This window comes from Meleagris gallopavo, chromosome 4 (assembly GCF_905368555.1).
Source record: "Meleagris gallopavo chromosome 4, MGAL_WU_HG_1.1, whole genome shotgun sequence".
In the NCBI taxonomy this organism is placed as follows: Eukaryota; Metazoa; Chordata; class Aves; order Galliformes; family Phasianidae; genus Meleagris; species Meleagris gallopavo.
Window position 1 is genome coordinate 3,907,632 of NC_139407.1, and position 18,754 is coordinate 3,926,385.

General features: G+C 37.7%; 1 protein-coding gene across 2 annotated transcripts in view; it reads right to left on the minus strand.

Annotated features, from left to right (window-relative positions):
• MARCHF1 (membrane associated ring-CH-type finger 1) overlaps positions 1–18,754 on the minus strand; it is a 312,318-nt gene that overhangs the window by 171,657 nt on the left and 121,907 nt on the right. The gene's annotated exons all lie outside the window — the stretch shown is intronic.

Genomic DNA, 18,754 nt, shown 5'->3' on the forward strand with positions numbered 1-18,754 from the left:
ACTAACTGGGACTGCAGTTGATAAAAATTTCTACCTGGATCTACTGGGTCCAGAATGCAGCTTCTCAAGGATGACATGAACCACAATCCCAATCCTTACGATTTTTTAAGGACATCACTGTTTTCAAAATTCACTTCAACAAGTGACGACATCATTATTCTGATGAATTATCATCCCAGGTCATGTCATCCTCGAGGGGTTGCATGTCTGCAGATTCATAAGGTCCAGTTCCAAGCTCTTATCAGCTCAGAACTGCTATTATAGTTCCACATCTGCAAAATTGCTATGCAGTTCTTTCTGAGAAACAAAGTTTGCCTTGTTTTACATCGTTTGCAAATTCCTAACTTTATCATTTAATCTGCTCAAAGACAAGGAATCTCTAAAGACTACACTAAAAGTACCAGATTTTGCTGAATAAAAATAGATCAAATACAACTTAATACAAAGCCATTACTGAATAAACACTCCATCTTAATTTCTTGCTCAAATACTGTATCCCTTGTTCACCTGTCTCATAGTAACAAAACTATTTAGAGAATTCCTTATAACGTTATCCAGGAAATTCAAGCTACTGTATCTCTCCATCAAATTTTGGAGGAAAAGAAAAAGTGAAAAAAGCATATCAAAGCAGCAGCATCATTTTAAAGTTCCAAAGCAGTTTTAAAGGAGTAAATCAAAACATTACTCTACAATCTGTTGCACAGTAATAAGAATGATAAATTACATACATCACCATAAAACCATAATCTTATTGGATTGTATTTTATAATGGAGTCCAATTTTCTCTAAATTCAGATCCTGTGCTGCCTAAATTGAAGTTGAAATCAGATGACAGATGATTTCTGATACACTCGCACAATAAAAGAAAATATGCCACCCACAAACAATTTTCATGCTTGAAACACAACAAGCAGCCCGTGAATATGAATCAAGAAACATTCTTGAAGAAAAAAAACAAATAGAAAGTGTGATTAAAGATGGGTGAGAAGGCACTGGTACTGTCAGCCAAGGATTGCCATCTTCTTAAAACTGTAGGCAGGGATAATTATACGACATAAAAAAAATATTAGAAACTTCAGCAGTAGCGAGGCTTCTGGGAACCCAACATTTCAGCAACTTAAGTACAATTTGAACCATCCACCGATTTCAGAACTTTTTTTTATGGGGGAAAATGTTTCTTCCACATAGTTCCTTCCTCCTTCCAAAATACATCACTCATCATAAAGCTCTGTGCAAGCCACCAACTCAGTAAGCTTTTAAAAATTTGAAAATATAACTACTTCAAATAAAGACAATCCACAGGATGTACAGCAACTACAAGCTGATTTCCTTGCATTTAAGATTACCTTTTTAAATGTGATGTGCTTTACAATTCTCTTGCTTCACTGATTACAAAACAGCAGTTAGCTCTCTTGAGGATGCCAGCAAAGGAGGCATCACTGCAATGGCAAAATTCCCTTTGCCCAAGTATTTTCCCTGAAAGAGACTGTGCTGCAGTCAGATGAAATGCAACCACAGCATGTTTAGATGTTGCTGCAGTCCACTCTCTGCCATTTTGAAGAATATCCATATTACATCCAGTCTTTAAAACCACTAATCCCATTTTCTTAGACAATTTTCCCTGCAGCTCGTGTTTTTAAGTTTTACAGACTTCTTTCTTTCTCCTATCCCGTGTGTTCTGTTCAGAACAGGTTTTTTTCCCCATATTATAACATAAACAGAGTTACTAATTCCTCCATTCTTTTGTGCTAGTATCACAGCTTCTGGTATTTGCTAGAGAAGAAGCTGAGGAGCCTCCGTGTACATTTCACGTGGATCCTGACCCTGTTCCATTAAAGCAATCCGATGTCCCATTACATAAGTCCACCTAGACCAAAAAATTTCCCTAGGGCAACCTTTGTCTGTCCCATGGCTGCTTTCCTCGCCTTCAGGAACACATCAGCAGGGTGTCCACAGGCTCCTGATGCCTTGACAAGCCTTCAACCCTCCTTCTCCCCAGTTGTCTTCTGCAGTACCTTTCCCTCCATACCCACTGATCACCACTAGGCCTGCTCTGCTCCTCCAGCCTGGTCACAGGACCAGTCATCACACAGCTGGTTTCACTGGAAAGGCACCATGGCAGCCACTTGTAAGACTGCAACACCCTTCAAAGCATGACAGCAAGTGAGCTTCCCAGGGAATTACTGGATAACAGGTTAAAAACTAACAGAATTCTTTAATTTCACAGATCACATCATCACATTGTGTTGCCACCATGAGAAAAAAACATGCCCAACATCTCCAAGAGCTCAAAAGCGTGGCTAAATCATAACAGCTGAAGGATAAATAAGCTACTGGACACAATGATTTGAATGCAAGTCTCTTAGTGGGGGTTGTATAAGTAACGGATGCTAAAAACTTACTGACAAACTGTACTGGAAAAGGGCTACATTTGACTTGCTACAGTCTTCCCAGTAGGCATCCATAGCAGTCACTTGTAGAAGCTGGGCAAGATGGACTTCTTGTCTAAAAGGAGTTCATTAATCAAAATGTATTGCAACATATTTTGTAAGAAGCATTGAGTTGCTCAAGTAAAGACATCCTATGGGATCCTATTTTGACATATGCATTAGAAAAATATGAAACCAAACAATTCAAACAGATGGGGAAAAGATATTTTTCTGCTTTAAAATACACACTTATGATTCACGCATGTGTTCTCTCTGTACCAATTCTAGTCAGCAATATTAATTATACTTTAAATTCCAAGACAGTTAAGCAAGAATTCCCCACCACAATTAAATCTCACTGCAAAATATCGGTTTATCCTGGTTTTGGCTGGGATATAATTAATTTTCTTCCTAGTAGATGGTATGACACCACGGGCTTAGGATAAAAATAATGGTGACAGCACACTGATGCTTAGCTGCTGCAGAACAGCCCTTGCACAGAGGCAAAGTCATTTCGGCTCGTACCGCCCTGCCTGTGAGGTGCTGGGGGTACACAAGCTGCTGGGAGGAAAAAGAACCAGAACAGATGATCCAGACCGACCATAGGGACATCCCATACTGTATGGTGTCACATTCAGCAATCAAAACTGAATGAAAGAAGAATGAGAAAAGACAGAGTGGTGGCGTTTGTCTTCCCAAGAAACCATCGTACGTGACAAGCTCTGCTTTCTTCGGGGTGGCTGAACATCTGCCTCCTGATGGGAAGAAGCACGTGAATTCCTGGTTTTGGTTTGCTTGCACGAGCAGCTTTTGCTTTACATAGAGAGCTGTCTTAAGTCTCAGTCCCACGGGTTCTCTCCCTTCTCCTGCCGCAGGGGCAGAAAGGGAGTGGCTGTGTGGTGCTGAGCTGCCTGCTGGGTTAACTCAAAACACGGTTACTTCAAGCCAGAATACCAATTGTAAGGCTTTAATCAGGAACATTTTCATAGCCACTGCAGAATTTTGGTCAAAAACACACTTTGACATATTAGACAAAATTTTAGGCATTCATTTGGACGACTGGAGAGACAAAAAATTGCCCATTACAATTTTTAAATGAAACTGAAACAGCACTTGTCATCCCAAGTGAATGACCTCATTTCGTAAGTCCTATCTACCATCAAACAGCTGTAGCAGCTTCACATACGCATTCTCAAAGATAAGTTGCCGTGCTCCTGATAATCCACAATGAATGCATTTATAAAAATATTGAAAATGCCCTTGAGGATAAAGAATACTGCTCTTTACGCTCTAACTAGAGACATCAATGAAAAAATTACAGCACAAAAATCCTTATGTTCTAACTTTGGAATACATCACTTATTAATTAATATCAAATACTAGATAGCCGTTTGGCTGAAAAAATGCCTTTATAAGGAACTCAAATTACTTTCTAAAATACCAGTTTCCTTTAGAAAGTAAATTTCAAATTTTAGCAAAGATTTATATGTAGGTTACCAGTAAAAGAAAGGGACCTTTAATTTCCATTGTCTTTAAATGTTTAACTTGTTGGGTACATAATGTCATATATGTGTATAAAACAAGTTGAAATGCTTGAATTAAAGTGAATAATTACATTTTGTGTGCACAGCTTTTCAGCTTTACCCATAATTTGTTATAGTTACAAGGATCTTAAGAAAGGCTCCCTGTTATGTTAAGATTCCGTAACCCAAAAGCTTATTTTGGTTCCTTGCTCGAGTTCTTTCATTCAGTGCACATCCTGAGAATCACACAGAGATAAAAGTGATGGAGAGCGGGTGGCCAGAAACTTTCACTCACAATCCTACTGTGAACACCACATATGTCAGCCCTCCTGGGACTGAATGACAAACGAAGCACAGAAACCTACTGCTACTCGCTGTCTTTCAGTGTTCTTTAGACATAGCTAGTTTAAATCTATGTACTCACAGACTAAAAACTTCTATTTTGGGCACAGAAATGATGGAGCGCATGAAGTTCCACCCTCGATAAGTATAAGAATACTCATCACTTTCACCTTCAGCCATTTCATATTTAAAAAAAAAAAAAAGGTTTGCTAATCCTCACTGCACCCCTACAAAATCACTGCATCAGGAGACTGAACCACTAACATTCATCTCTATTAAGCCAAGCAAATTGAATCAAGTTAGTATTGCAAATGTAAATCAATTCCAGATGTGCTAAGTAACCTAACTTCTAATCTCTTGGGAAAGCACACTTTGCAAGTTGGAAGGTGCTTCTATAGTGAATGATATTTGTATAACAATATTATAAACATGAAGCCAACACACAGACTTCATACAATGACAACATATTTCAAACCAAAACTCAGAACTGCTATAGAGGATCGGGAAAACAAGATTTTGTAACAACTGAATAAACGTAAGAGTATATATGTATCAATAATATGTTAACATTCATGATGTCTCCTTTTTTCATCTTCTTGGTAAGGATTTAAAATCCATTCATATTTACTGGTTTGAACAGAAGCCATGCACATATGGAGAACATGTTAACAATTCTACCATGAAAAACAGCTACTTTGAGAAATTTAAGTGTCTGCATAAACTAATGATGTAAACTCGCTTATTTCAGATGCAATGTTATGATTTGCAGAAATGAAGTTAAGCGACATGACAAAGTAGACTACTGGTGATTTCTCGAACAGAAGTTTCTGATTCATCCTTTTTGTTTTTTTCCCAATCCCTGATCTAACAACTTGTCAAAATTTAATACTGACACTACACTGAAGAAAAACTTTCCGACAGCTAGATAAAATCCTTGACATTTAAAGTTACACTGCAAGAATTAGCCTTTTGCTACCTACATTCTCCCCTATTTTCCTCCTTTGATTCATCCTTCTTCTCAAATACCAGCAGTTATGGATTGCTACACATCTTAAACACACAGAGTGATTTGTCAGTTATGTGACACAGTAAGTCTTAAGGTAAAATTTGTCACAGCATTATATGCATTCAATTCCATTCAAAATATACGTGCATCCCTATGTATTTGAAAAAAGCCACTGCACTCTGGTATGGAGGCCAGAAGATTTTGCCTGCTGGTACTCCAGGCTGACAGGGTGCATATCTGCCACTCATTTCTCCAATACTTAGAAGATGTACAGTGCAGTCATCTGCACTAAAGGCACAACATTAACTGCCCAGAAGAAAGGCATTTAATGCATAAACTGAGTTAAAACACTTTGAAGCCCTTCAAGAACTCATTCCAAGACTCATAGCTACTCTGAAATCACACTACAGATCTTTTGTGTTCTGATTTTCTTTTAAAGGATTGGTCTACAAAGCCTTTGTACCACTACAAGACAAACTGGAAGGCAGTTATCATTCCCTGGGACCTGATCAGCAGCTCACTGACCTCTGACGAACTTTCTGGGGTAAGATTTGGGCCAGCAATGTTATCAGCACACTTAGTATTGTTGTGGTACGTCTCTGTGATATATCATCAAAACCACATTTGAAGCCTAAGATATTTGTTTTCAGATAATGTTTGCTCCTACAGATGTTGAAAGCTATCATCATTTTGATAGTCATTGAAATTAAAATATAGTCCTATGTGCCCAGACATGTGCTTTCAATACATTACATATAAATTAAATAGAGCAGTTACAAATCAGAACGGGAAACTAGAAAACTGAAACTGATACTGTAGGTGTAAACGTGTACCAACACTGATTTCCTTCTGTGAATGTATACAGCTTCTCATGATAGCACTAATATGGCCAAGACTATAGACTAGCTTAATTACCTCCAAAACAGCTCCAGTTTCCCATGTAGATTTAGGAGGCTGCACGTACCAAAGGTTACTGCGATGGGAAATGACTGGTCAAACAAACAAACCCACCAAATTCAGTACAGGAGAAGCAGCCAATCGATTATTTTGATTAATCTGCAAGCATGCTACTATCCAGTCTCCAACAGTTTTAAGAAAACAATTGCTTATTCTTGGTTAAGCCATAAATAGCTTCCATCAATGTCTACTTACACTGCTGAGAAGATTTAAAAGATCTACGTGCAAGGAAGACGGAGCAGGAATTCAGCTCCACTCATTACTAACTGCAGTAAATTTCAGGCTTTCCTAAGAAGCCAAACAATTAGCAGTTTGTATTTTCTGAACACTACCACAAGAAAAAAAAAAAATCAGCGTTTACTTGGAAAAGTAGGAATTTTTATATTTTGTGTGTGAAACTTTACTTGGAAATGAATGAACTTCTTCAAACGCATCTACAGATTGTGTTTTATTGTAGTCAGTGTTCAACTCACACTTGAATATCTTTAAAAGACAGATCAGTTTTCTGGAATAAATGTCTCTGTACCACAACTCTTGAAGCAATTCTGCCAACTGAAATTTTCCATTTAGCTCACGGCTTGATGAGCAGATGAAAACAAAAACTAGAAATGAAAAGAATAATATTCTTCCAAGTTGGACTGCATTAGCTTGCCCCAAAACTCTTCAGGATCTTAAGATATGCAGAAGAATATTATTATTGCGTCCTGAAATAAACTTCATTCTTCAGTTTGTAACAACACGCTATTTTATCACCACCACTATTATTCAAAGTGTTTCTGTCACGACTAATTTAGATGTTAAAAAGCCAGGTCAATATCCAGTTCTTTTTTCTAATAAAAATGCAATTTGCACCTTTGAAGATGCGCTATTTTTTAAAGAAAACTTTCAGAAAGTAGAAAATAAAGGTTATAAACTGCAGAACTGGAGATGAAACATCAATCTGGTTGAAGCATCACTGCTCTCAAGATGAGTTTTACAAATACATTTTTTTAAATACTGAGCTCTGGTTTTTAGTATGTACATAAGTTTGCTCCATTAACTGGACAAGAAATCAGTAATGGCCTACACTTCTGATTTGTAACCAGTGATTTCCTGGGAATTCTTACACAATGCAACATTCGTTTATATTAAGCAATTTTATTTGAATTAAACTTACGCTGACCAGATCTGAGTTTTCTACTTTCTTGATTTTCATTAGAGCTTCCAATTGCTAACTCTATGAAGTTTTAAAAAAATAGAGTCCTTATTAGGTGAGAACAGATATCCAATAGAAAATACACAAACAAATTTTATCTAATGCCTGAAATTCAAGCAGCACAATAAGACAATTTGAAAAGAACAGGCGTTGCTAACTGCAGGAAATTCAAAAATAGCAAAATCCAAGATTGAGATGCAGGTTCTCTTCTTGAGGCCCTAATTTTATTAATAGTACCAGCTCATCAATTTGCAGTGTATGTATGTCCCAAGTCAAATATTTCTAACTCATTTATTGTCTGACTGCTATTTATTATGCATATTTTCAGAAAGTTCTGTATTGGCAACTTTTGGGACAAAAATACAGAGATCTTCATTAGCTTAGAACACTAAAAATAGTACGTAGAATATATGACACCAAAACAGACAACAACAAAAAACTGACATAGTCACCTCCATGTAAATAAATATGCTACATCAAAAAGATTACATATCATAATGTTACCCACATCCAATTTTATTTCAAGCCTATCATCCTTATATTTAGAAGGGCACAGTTTTCTCTGAAAATCAGCATTTTTCCTTCTCATAGCATTCATAATGCACTTCGATTGAATTGCTGTAGCATTATTTGCTTGTTATTTTTCTGATATTCAGTCCCCTTTGCTTTCTGCATGTTATTCTCACAGTTTTAGAAACAGTGCTAACTAAGCATCTAGCTTGGAAATATTCATAACACTTCAGAAAAACTAACTGGGTTTCATATCTCATTCTAACAAAAGGAGGAGCAAAACTGACTGCGGGGTGATTAATACCCTTCTTTTCTCTTACACTGTAAACTTTCATTTACATCTATGAAGAACAGAGCTAAAATATTTGCACACAACAACCAAGAGAAACGAGCTACAAAGATACACCGTTTAGGAAAAGCAGAAGTAATCACGTATCTAAGGGATGTCATAAGGCAATTAGACATTAATCAGATAGTTCTGCAGCTCCATGTCACAGAATCACAGAATGGCCAGGGTTGGAAGGGACCTCAAGGATCATGAAGCTCCAACCCCCTCCACAAACCACACTTCCCCTGTGTTTCAGTTCAGTGCCTTTATTGTTGGGATAGGAGCTACTGAACCATACAGCAGTGGAGTTAATATTTTTACACATGCAGTTAAAATGATGGCAGAACTAATTCCCCCACTGGCTGAATGCTCTGAGACTTGCAGCAGTTGTACTCCACCAAATCAGAAGCTTGAGCAACTTCTATTAGCCTTCTAGCATCATTCATCTTGAAAATGCACAGCGTGAACTTCTCAGCAGTTTCTCCCACAGGCAATAATAAAGCCAAAATAAAAATTAAGGCTGTCTCTCGGCTGTCTAACCACGTAGTACTGATTCCAGTCCTTAAATACCTCCGTCTCCACATTCTCAATATGACAACCACACTGGACAGCACTGCCCAATTCTCAGGCTTAGGCTCAGCTTTCATCACTTCTCTTCCTTCCTCTGCAGTATAGTTGCGTTACAAACTACTTCCTCTCCCCACATCATCCTAAGCACAGTGTGAAATGAGGTTCCCAAGACTTCCCTCCAAGACGGCCACCTCCTCCCACACTTGAAGACCCTAGGCCGAATTCATCTACACACACCACAGTCAGTGACTCCAACAACCATACTACTCCTCACTGTCTTCTTCCCATGTCATTTCAAAGCAAATTACTTTCCTTTGGAGTAAAGTGCTATCAAATTAATGGAACAGTTTGATTGAAAATAATAATAATAATAATAATAATAATGTCTATTTTTAATTAATTTTAAAATTGTGGCCTCCCCCCATCACCCATCCCCCTTCCCACAGGCACACAGAGACACGCAATCTCAATTTCTAACCTGGCAAATTAGATTATGATGATGAACGTTATAGTCAGTTTCAGTTTTTTCACTGGGCCATTAATCCAAATCACACAGTAACTAGAAATTTTACAAACACTAAATTACTTAATGTTTGATTAACACTAGTGTTAGCTTTCAAAAATTAGCATTTACAGTTTCCAGGAGAGTCTAACATTGATTATGAGAACACAAATGTGAAGCTTATGGAAAATTCCAGTGCGTTCTCAGAAGAACTTTCTTCTCCCTACTGGCTACTACAGAAGATTCGTGACATTTTGTCACAGTAACAATGCCTGGGAAGTACAGAGCGGGAAGCAAAAAAGGAAAAGGTTTTGGCAGCTGGAAGTAGCTACAGAATCTACCTTACCTGTGTAATGTTCTAGAGATAAACAATAGGGATGATGGAATAGCCAAAGAGTACAAGTACCTGCATGACAGAATCTTTGTTGGCTGAGAATAAATCCTTTGAGGAAGTTTGACCAGTGGAGAAGAAAAGAAATTGAAATCCAAAATGAATTAGATGCTACTGAATAGACAGGCCTTTAGTATTTGTCCTTCCATGGGAAGAAATACAATTCTTTCAATTGTTAAAAAGCAATGCAAAAACAGGAAGATAGAGTGATGGAATAAAGCTTCCTTTTATTTATTATTTTTTTTTAAATAGTATTTTACATATAGCCATCCAAAAAGTAAAACTTAAGTGTTTCTCAGTCCTTCCCTACCGTATTTCTACCGATATTCTACGAAATGTTTTACTAATATAAAGATAGCTAGTGGCTACCCAGAGAGCAGTAACTTCCAGTATAATCTCTTCTCCATTTTTGTTTAACAGGAAAGCCAAACAGTAAGCAAAGAAAAACAAATCAGCCAATTCCTGTGAACTTTTCAGCCAGTTTGTCTAACACAAATCAGCTGCTTAAAACGCTATAGCAAACCAGTCTATTAATACAAAACATGCCATAATTGGACTGTGAAAACCCCGTTGAGAGCTTGATTAACTCACCCATTTCAAACAGCATATGACAGATTCCAGGAAATCAGAAAAAAAACGCAGTACAAGATGTAGATCAACAAATCTAACATTTCTCCACACATCATAAGAGAGCACTTTTGGCTTCTGCTACATTACTATCTTGAAGCACTTATGATTTACTATCCTAGAGAATTTATTTACCATCAGCTAAATGGAAACCAGACACCAGTGTTTCCCAAATGACAGAAATGCTCTCTAATTCAGTTTGAAGACCTGAACTGAAGTAAGCGTTACCCTGGTCCACAGAAGCCTCCAGCCCATCCAGAACTGTGGGGCTACCTGGCTTCGAGACCACTGTGTGAAGTTGTATCTCCATACACAACCACGTTTTGGGTACACAACACTTGGGTGCTCCATGCAAAGACCTGAAGATGATTCCTGCTCCTCCTTTGCAGAACACAGAAAGAGCAGCAGCTTACCAGCATGCACACACAGCAGCTCATTGCTCCCTAACTTCATTTAGATGAAAATTTCCGACTTGTTGCAGAACAGAGACTGCTGCCAGCAAATTCTAAACTATTTTATTTATCATGCCAAGGAGTAATCAGCACACTAGTCATGGCTGAACTTAATGCCCGAGTACGTGTGAATCGATGAAGGCAGAATAAGGCAACTGCACGGAGATGGTCATCTTTCCAGTCAGCAGTTTAACTACTGAACATAATTGGGAATAGGGCAGGCAACAAACATCAGTCCAAGCTAAGAATGCTGAGCAGAAAACAGAGAAAGAAACAGACTCAAAAAAAAAAAAAAAAAAAAAAAACAAGAAAGCAGCAAAGCAGAACAGCTAGTTCATTGTGCCCAAAGAAACTTCAAAGATAATTTTATACTTACAAGTAATTGGCAAGTCCTGCTCCAGAAAATTTATAACAACTTTTAATTTGAGCAGACCTTCAAGGATGAAAATAACGAAGCAAACCACACTGCCTTTTGTTGCACAGCTGACTGTAATTAGGCAGCCCAGAGTTCCTGAAGGAGCTGCACAGGGAGGGGTGCAGCATCCCCAAGAAAGGGCACTCTGGCCCACGGCTCCTCCTAAGTTAGATATCCAAATATTCTCCTAATCCACTGATACTTACTTTTTTTTTTTGAAAACAAATGCTGTACCCATTATTTTGAAAACTATTTACCAAACTGAAATCTAATTTAAAATTACTCCTAAGAGTCCTGATCCTTATTTTTCCAAGAATTTTTAGCACTCAGTTGTCAACTTCTTTAGCCTACAATAACACTTCAGAGTAACAGAGTGTACTGGAGAAAATTAATAAAAAATGTCTTGTATTAACCACTTGCACTGGAGAAGAGCCTAAGACACAGTGTTTGACTTCTGCTCTGTAGGACCCTTCAGTAGCATACAGTACCAGATTTTGTTCTACTTATTATCCATTCCATCACCAAGGAAACTCAAAGTTTCTTTCTGAAAAACAGTACCATCAAAACAAACTAAATTGGAAGACAATAAACAATAAAAATGCTAAGCATGGATAACTGACAATTGGTAATTAGTCAACACAGTGAAACCCTCGAAGATATTTTCCCTGGCCTAACATTTCATTAACTTCTGAAAGTTTCACAACTTGAACTAAGAGGAAACATGCAGTCATTACAGCATGCAAATATTGTTCTGTTCTGAACTACCACATAGCAGCAACAAGTACTGCAGCCTTCTTGTACTAAAACACAAGGTGAATTAAAAGAACAAGCTCTTTCTGTTCTCCATCTGTGGCATTTGGTAATTACACATCAATTTAATCTTCCACAATTTTATGCATTGATTTTTGTATAAAACATATTGCCAGCAGATCCTTTCTTTTTAGATTACATCAAAGGGTAAGAATGCTTTATTGCATCTCCTCAGTTTGCTCTATCCACAGAGCAGCTTTAAAGAGCCTGTCTAAACTCTAGGAGAACCACCGTCTGTAAGAGAAAACATAAAATTACTCTTTAGCAGAAAGCACTGCCTATTTCATCTTCTTCAACTGCAAGCCTGCTTCCAATAACAAAGTAATCAAAAAGATTAGTGGTTGGTTTGGGGTTTTTTTTGGTTAAGCACAACTGAGATGCAGACAGCCTGTCTCCACGTACGCAACCTGCAAGACCATTTCCATGCAAATTAGAGACCTGATAACTTAGAAGTACAGTTTTCAAGACAGCAGAAATAGGCAAATCAGCTAATACTTAGAAAACTTTAGAAAAGGATAGCTAACTTTTTGTTAATATATCCTTTTCACTTAGCCTTATGATTATCTTCCCCATCACCGCCCTCCCAAATATTGTCATATTCATCTTTATGGATTTAAACGCTGGTAAGGGAGCTGGATCGGAAAGGAAAAGAGGGAGGAAAAAGGAGAGGAAGAAGGTAAAAGAAAAAACTTTTTTAAAATGAACTTATTAAATCAATTTGCAGCAGCATGAAAAGAAAGTCTATAAAATAGGTTTTGACCTTTGCCAAAGGTAGTGTATAAGGGATCGGCTGTAACTGTAAAAAATTTTACAGCAACTTGATTTTCTCTTACAGAGTCTGTGAAATGTAGATTGTACATGACCAAAGCACTCCACTCTTATGAAGACAGGCTGAGGGAGCTTGTTCAGCCTGGAGAAAAGAAGGCTGCGGGGTGACCTCATTGCAGCCTTTCAGTACCTAAAGGGAGCCTACAAACAAGAGGGGAATCAACTCTTTGAAAGGGTAGATAATAGCAGGACAAGGGGAAATGGTTTGAAGTTGAGGGAGGGAAGATTTAGGTTGGATGTCAGGAGGAAGTTCTTTACTGTGAGAGCCATGAGAGTGGTGAGGTGCTGGAACAGCTGCCCAGAGAGGCTGTGGATGTGAACACCCTGGAGGTGTTCAAGGCCAGGTTGGATGGGGCCCTGGGCAGCCTGGGCTGCTATGAAATGTGGAGGTTGGTGGCCCTGCCTGTGGCAGGGGTTGGACATTCATGATCCTTGAGGTCCCTTCCAACCCTGGCCATTCTGTGATTCTGTGCTCACATAGGGGCATTCTGTTCCCTTAAGATAAAACCAATATCCTATTTACCAGAAAGCTTTAAAGAAAAAGGGCTAAAACAGATAGGATGTTATAGAGTCAATTTAAAACTTTTTCCTTCTCTAAAATATAGCTAGTTTTTTATCTTTCTAAATATCTCAGATATTATTTTCTGTTTCACAAGCAAAGGAAGGCAGAAGACTATCATATGACTCTTATCATAACATCAACAATTTTTTAAACAGCAACTTGAAGCAACATTCCAGATCATTTTCCCATACTCCTTTAAAGTGACAGGAACAAGTTAAAGTCAGCAGTGACTAAAAAAGAAACATTAAGTAATTCATTCAATATAAAGAAGGAAAGAGACGCAAGCTAGATTATTTGTCTGTCACACGCTTTCCAAGTATACAGCCCAGATTTGCATCTTAAGTACCTTTCAGCCAAAGCCAAAAAGTAGTCTGTTTTCTAGTTGTAAAACTACACTGCAACACTGAGCAATACCATTCACTCACAGAACCAAATAAAAATGAAGCCACAACGAAAAAAAAATAACAACAACAGAATCATTTGGGTTAGAAAAGACCTTGAAGTTCATCAAGACCAACTACGTGCATGGAACAACAGCGGACTCAAATGCAACTTCTGTTCTTCTCCAAAAGTAAATCCACTAGTTCCATACATAGCAGATCAAAAGTTTTTCAGTTCATGTGTTTTCTATTCTAAATCAACAAGCATAATCCTGTTGCTTTAGTTTCTCTCTTTAATGGTTAATACACACAGTAGCAAAGCCCACCTCTGCCTCCAAGTCAATCCTTCACATCCTCCCATCAGACAACTGTAAACAAATGGATAACAAGAAAATCTAAACTATCCCACAAACTGCGTTGCTGTAAAATTAAAGTAAATACTATGATCTTAGTTATATCACATTACACGCATATGAAAAATAGGCCTGAATGCCAAAACACAACAGATATGTTTCAGGGAAAGATTAGTCATATGTTTGACAACTCTGCATATTCAAATTGTAATATTCACAGAAAATTCCAGCAGGCATTGGCACAAGTGCTTGAGAGCTATGAAGTGCAACATTTCTCAACAGACTAAGAACAAGCAAGAAAAAAAAATTCTTTGTAGAAAAATAATGTAAACCCCCCCAAAATTGCATCTCTGGCACGTTTACAGAGAAGACTTGCAACTTGTAACTAAAGCCAGCAACTAACTTTCAAACAAAAAGATCACTCAGAATTAATGCTGTAGAGAAAACACTGGATAGAGTGAAGTATGTCAAAACTCATGAGGGAAAAGCCAACAACTTGTCTGGGGATGGAGTTAACACTGCAGGGAAACAAGCTTCGTGGGCAGCGAGAACAGAAAGGAAAGAGAAACATCAGGTACAACAGTCTGCACTGCTGAAAACATGACGTGAAAGAAATAAGCAGGGAAGAGGGAAGAGAAAACAAACAAACACACTAAACCTGACGGGTTTCCTTTAGAGGTTTTGTCTTTTTGTTTGCATGGGGTTGCGGATTCCCCCCCACAAATTTTGTAAAAAGGATGGACAAACACAATATGGGGCAACAACTGGAGTTTTACCTGGTAGACTTCTAGAAACCAAGCTTTATTTCACTCTAAAAAGATTTTGGAAAAGCTGCCAGAATTTTGAGTCAAAGTCAAGTAAGAGTTTGTACATACACAAACAAAAATACATATTAGCTGGGTTTTCACTAAATTCTAGACTCATGGATTCTGTGGTCCCTCAACAAACAGATGGATCGAGAAGAGATTTCTTCTGTAATTCAGAAAGCATCTGCAAGAGAAGCGTGAAAGCTTCACATCACTTTGTAAACAAGATCACAGCATTCACTGCCCAACAATCAAACCATGACAATCAAATGACGACTTAAATGAATTTGCTGCATGCACGGCAACTTAATACAATTGCTATGACTTGAAAGAAATGTTATCTTCAGGAAGACATTTACGGTTTAGAAATACGGTGAAGAAAAATTGTCCTCAACCTTCTTACAAAGCACCAGAGTGATCAGTAGCTGTAACAACAGTGTTCCAGATGCTTGTGTCCAGTGAGGAGATGTCAAAGCTCCATACGCTGTTTCCACTTGTGCCATGGTAGTAATGGAAGAACTTACTAGGCCAATTATGGAGAGATTACATCGTTAGGAAGAAAAACAAAACACACCTGGGGTCAGTCAATATTACTGAGCTGCGTAACTCAAAATTTAAATAACCAATGTGGTTCAGTGTGCAAATATGCAAGTTAGTTGAAAATACCAATGCTGTATTTATCAAATCCCAGTTAAGTACAGTTAACAACAGTGAAACTGAGCTACTCACAGATACAGGACTGCAGAGAAAATATTTGCCAGAGCTTTACAATCAGCACAGGATCTCCTCAAAAAATACTTGCGAACTTTCCGAAATACCCTACCAAAAATTCATTCTGCTCTTTAATTCCACTCATTATGTCAATCATTCTAGAATTTTCAGCTCTATCTTTGGCATAGAACTCAAAAGACAACTTTATTTTGATTTAGGAAAATAGAGCTTGTCAATTTTCAACAGGTTGTGTGCTTTTAAGTAACCCTGAGTACTTCAGAAATTTCTGTTTTTATTTTTAGGTGCTTAAACTAGCTTAGAGTGCAAAAAAAAACACTGAAAAACTCTTTTTGAACTACTGAAAGTAAGACTTCTCTGCTTTCTGATTACAAATACAAATATAAATGAAGCGTTGAAAGATACACTAATAAAATTGTCTGTATAAAGAAATGGCATCTTTCTGCTTGTTAAATAATTTCTTCAACTTTGAAGACCATCTAAGCCACCAAAACAACTGCAAAGTGTTTGATAAGCCACACAGAACTTACAGGAGAACTTACAAGTGCAATAAGCACAGAGCTTTAATAAGAGTGACAAAGAAACTAAGAAAGTATTTTCAACTATTTTATTTATTATACATATTAAAATTGGCAGAAAGTAGCATGCAAAACAAAAAAAAAATGTTTAAAAGGACTTAATTAAAACTCAGCTGACTTTGCTAGTGCATCAAATTTGATTTAATCAACAGTAAGGCAATTAAATTTTACAAATGTTTTATTGTAAGTGTTTTATCCTACTCCACTGTTATATTCTACGGGGAATCAGCAAAACTCCCCTACCATCAATACAGAGAACCCTTGCTTTAAGAAAGACTTTTGAAAACAGATCAGAGCCTTTAATTTAGGAAAGATATCAAAACACAACTGGACAAGGAAAATGAGAAACTAATTAGACTTCCTGCCAGTACAACAGTCACAAACCCATTAATTCACTGGTGCCCTACTTTTACTGATCTTTCTTATTCTGAAAATATTGTGTTCTTGTATTGTAAGTACATCACAAACAGTAAGTAGGAAAACACACCAACACACCAAGTAGACTTCAAAGTGTAACCAAGTTCACTCATTCTTACCAAGTTTTCTAACTCAGCCTTCCATCAACTCTCCTGTGCTCTCACTAGGGGAAAAGCAGCCTCCTAACAGGCTGTGAAGATCTCATCTTTGAAAAGACCATGACTGTGTTAGTGTATGCACTGCAATGACTTCTGGAAAAACAAAAAAAGTGTAAGTGTGAATCAGCTCGTGTTTTCTTTTATTTACATAATGATTTTGTTACAGTGTTTTCATATGTTATTGGTTTTAATAAATCCAGGGATTAATTCCCAGTATTTTTCTCTGTATTAAATGGTAACAGTAATCAGAGTAACCACTGCACTCCTGCAGTTCTATCTCTAACAATAGCTTGGAGCCCTAAACAACTGTTTTAGCTGCAAGCTAAATTGTGCCAAGTAGAGGTGAAAAACAGCAACTATTTTTGTATTGCACATAGTTAAAAATGGAATTTCTGACAGCACTGAGTTCGTATGCGAAAGATGATCTACCAGTCATGCAGCATCTTTCACAGCTTGTGGGTGATTTGGAGTGCCTCAGTCTGAAAATCTTTAAGAGTTAACCAATTTTAAGGAATAAAATTCAGAGCAAAGACAAAATTTAAACTACTTTAAAAAACATTAAACCATACAACTTAATATCCAATATGCTCTGACTTGCTGTAGGTTACCTGGGGCTTTCTAACATGAGTAGGTAACTATCTCAACATATTACACAAAGCGACTGTAAAGAAATAGGATATAGAAAACACAAAGCTATGAACTACCACAATTCCAACCTTCTCCTTAATTCAGTCCATTGTCAAATTCCTCTGCTGTCACTGGCTAACTTCAGTAGGTAGAAGTTGAATTTGCTCAGGCTGAACCAAAGTATTTTACCTATGTTCTTATATCTCTGCTGAAATTGAGCAAAGTATCTGCAACACAAACACTAGAAGCACAGAAACTCACTAAATCTAACAGGTGAAGGGTACAGCCACAACCAGAACACTCACTTGTCTCAGGAAGATGTTCCATTGCCAACAGACTTTCAACATCCCCCTTCCACCTCTCACTAGTAACCATGCTGCAATCAACTGCCCTTTCCCCAGGCATTAAATATCTCCCAACAGAATGAGTACTGCAGATTTATTTCAGCCATTTGATCACAAATGGAACCCAAATGACGTCTAAACCTTTAAGCTGCCATTTGTTTCGAAACAGGCTGCATTCAAAGAGCAATACAGACTGCAGCCTGCAAACCTCAACAGCCCCTTTCCTTACACCTCTTTCAGTTTGCTGTCTGTAAGAGCACAGGATGAGCAGTATCACTAAAACAATGGTACTTAACATTGTTATCACTGATGTGGAGACGGTGGCGTGCACATACTTTGGCCAGTTTGCCACCAGCACACACAAGGGGCTCATACTAGAGGATATGGCTCTAGTTCAGAGGAAACACAGCTGGATAAAGAAATGGGTTGACAGAAACCTCACCAAGACTAACAGTAGGTGAACACAGAATACTGGAAATGAAAAGAAAAAAAAAAAAGAAGAAATTAAACAGCCCAGTGTAACAGTCTAGCACTGGGGCTAACTGATCACAAATCAATCCCTCACAAGAACAAGCAGGGTCTGGCAGGTAAATTGAAATTGAATCAAAACTGCACCCTTACAGAACTGCTAAGGGCATACCAGACTGCACCAGCTACAGTGAAAGCAGCAAGTAAAGCAAGAAGGATTTTATCACCCTTCTCCTCATCTGTAAGGCCACATCTTCAGCACTGGATATCACGTTTTATCCTAGTGGTCAAAAAATTCCTACAGTGCAGAGACAACAAAGTGGTTTGAGGCTACGTGCATCCAAGATGCATAAGCAGAGGCTGTTCAATCCTTCTCACTGTATTCTACTATATAAAAACAAACAGACTTGCTGGGAAAAGTTCAGTGAAAGGAAATCACTGTGAAAA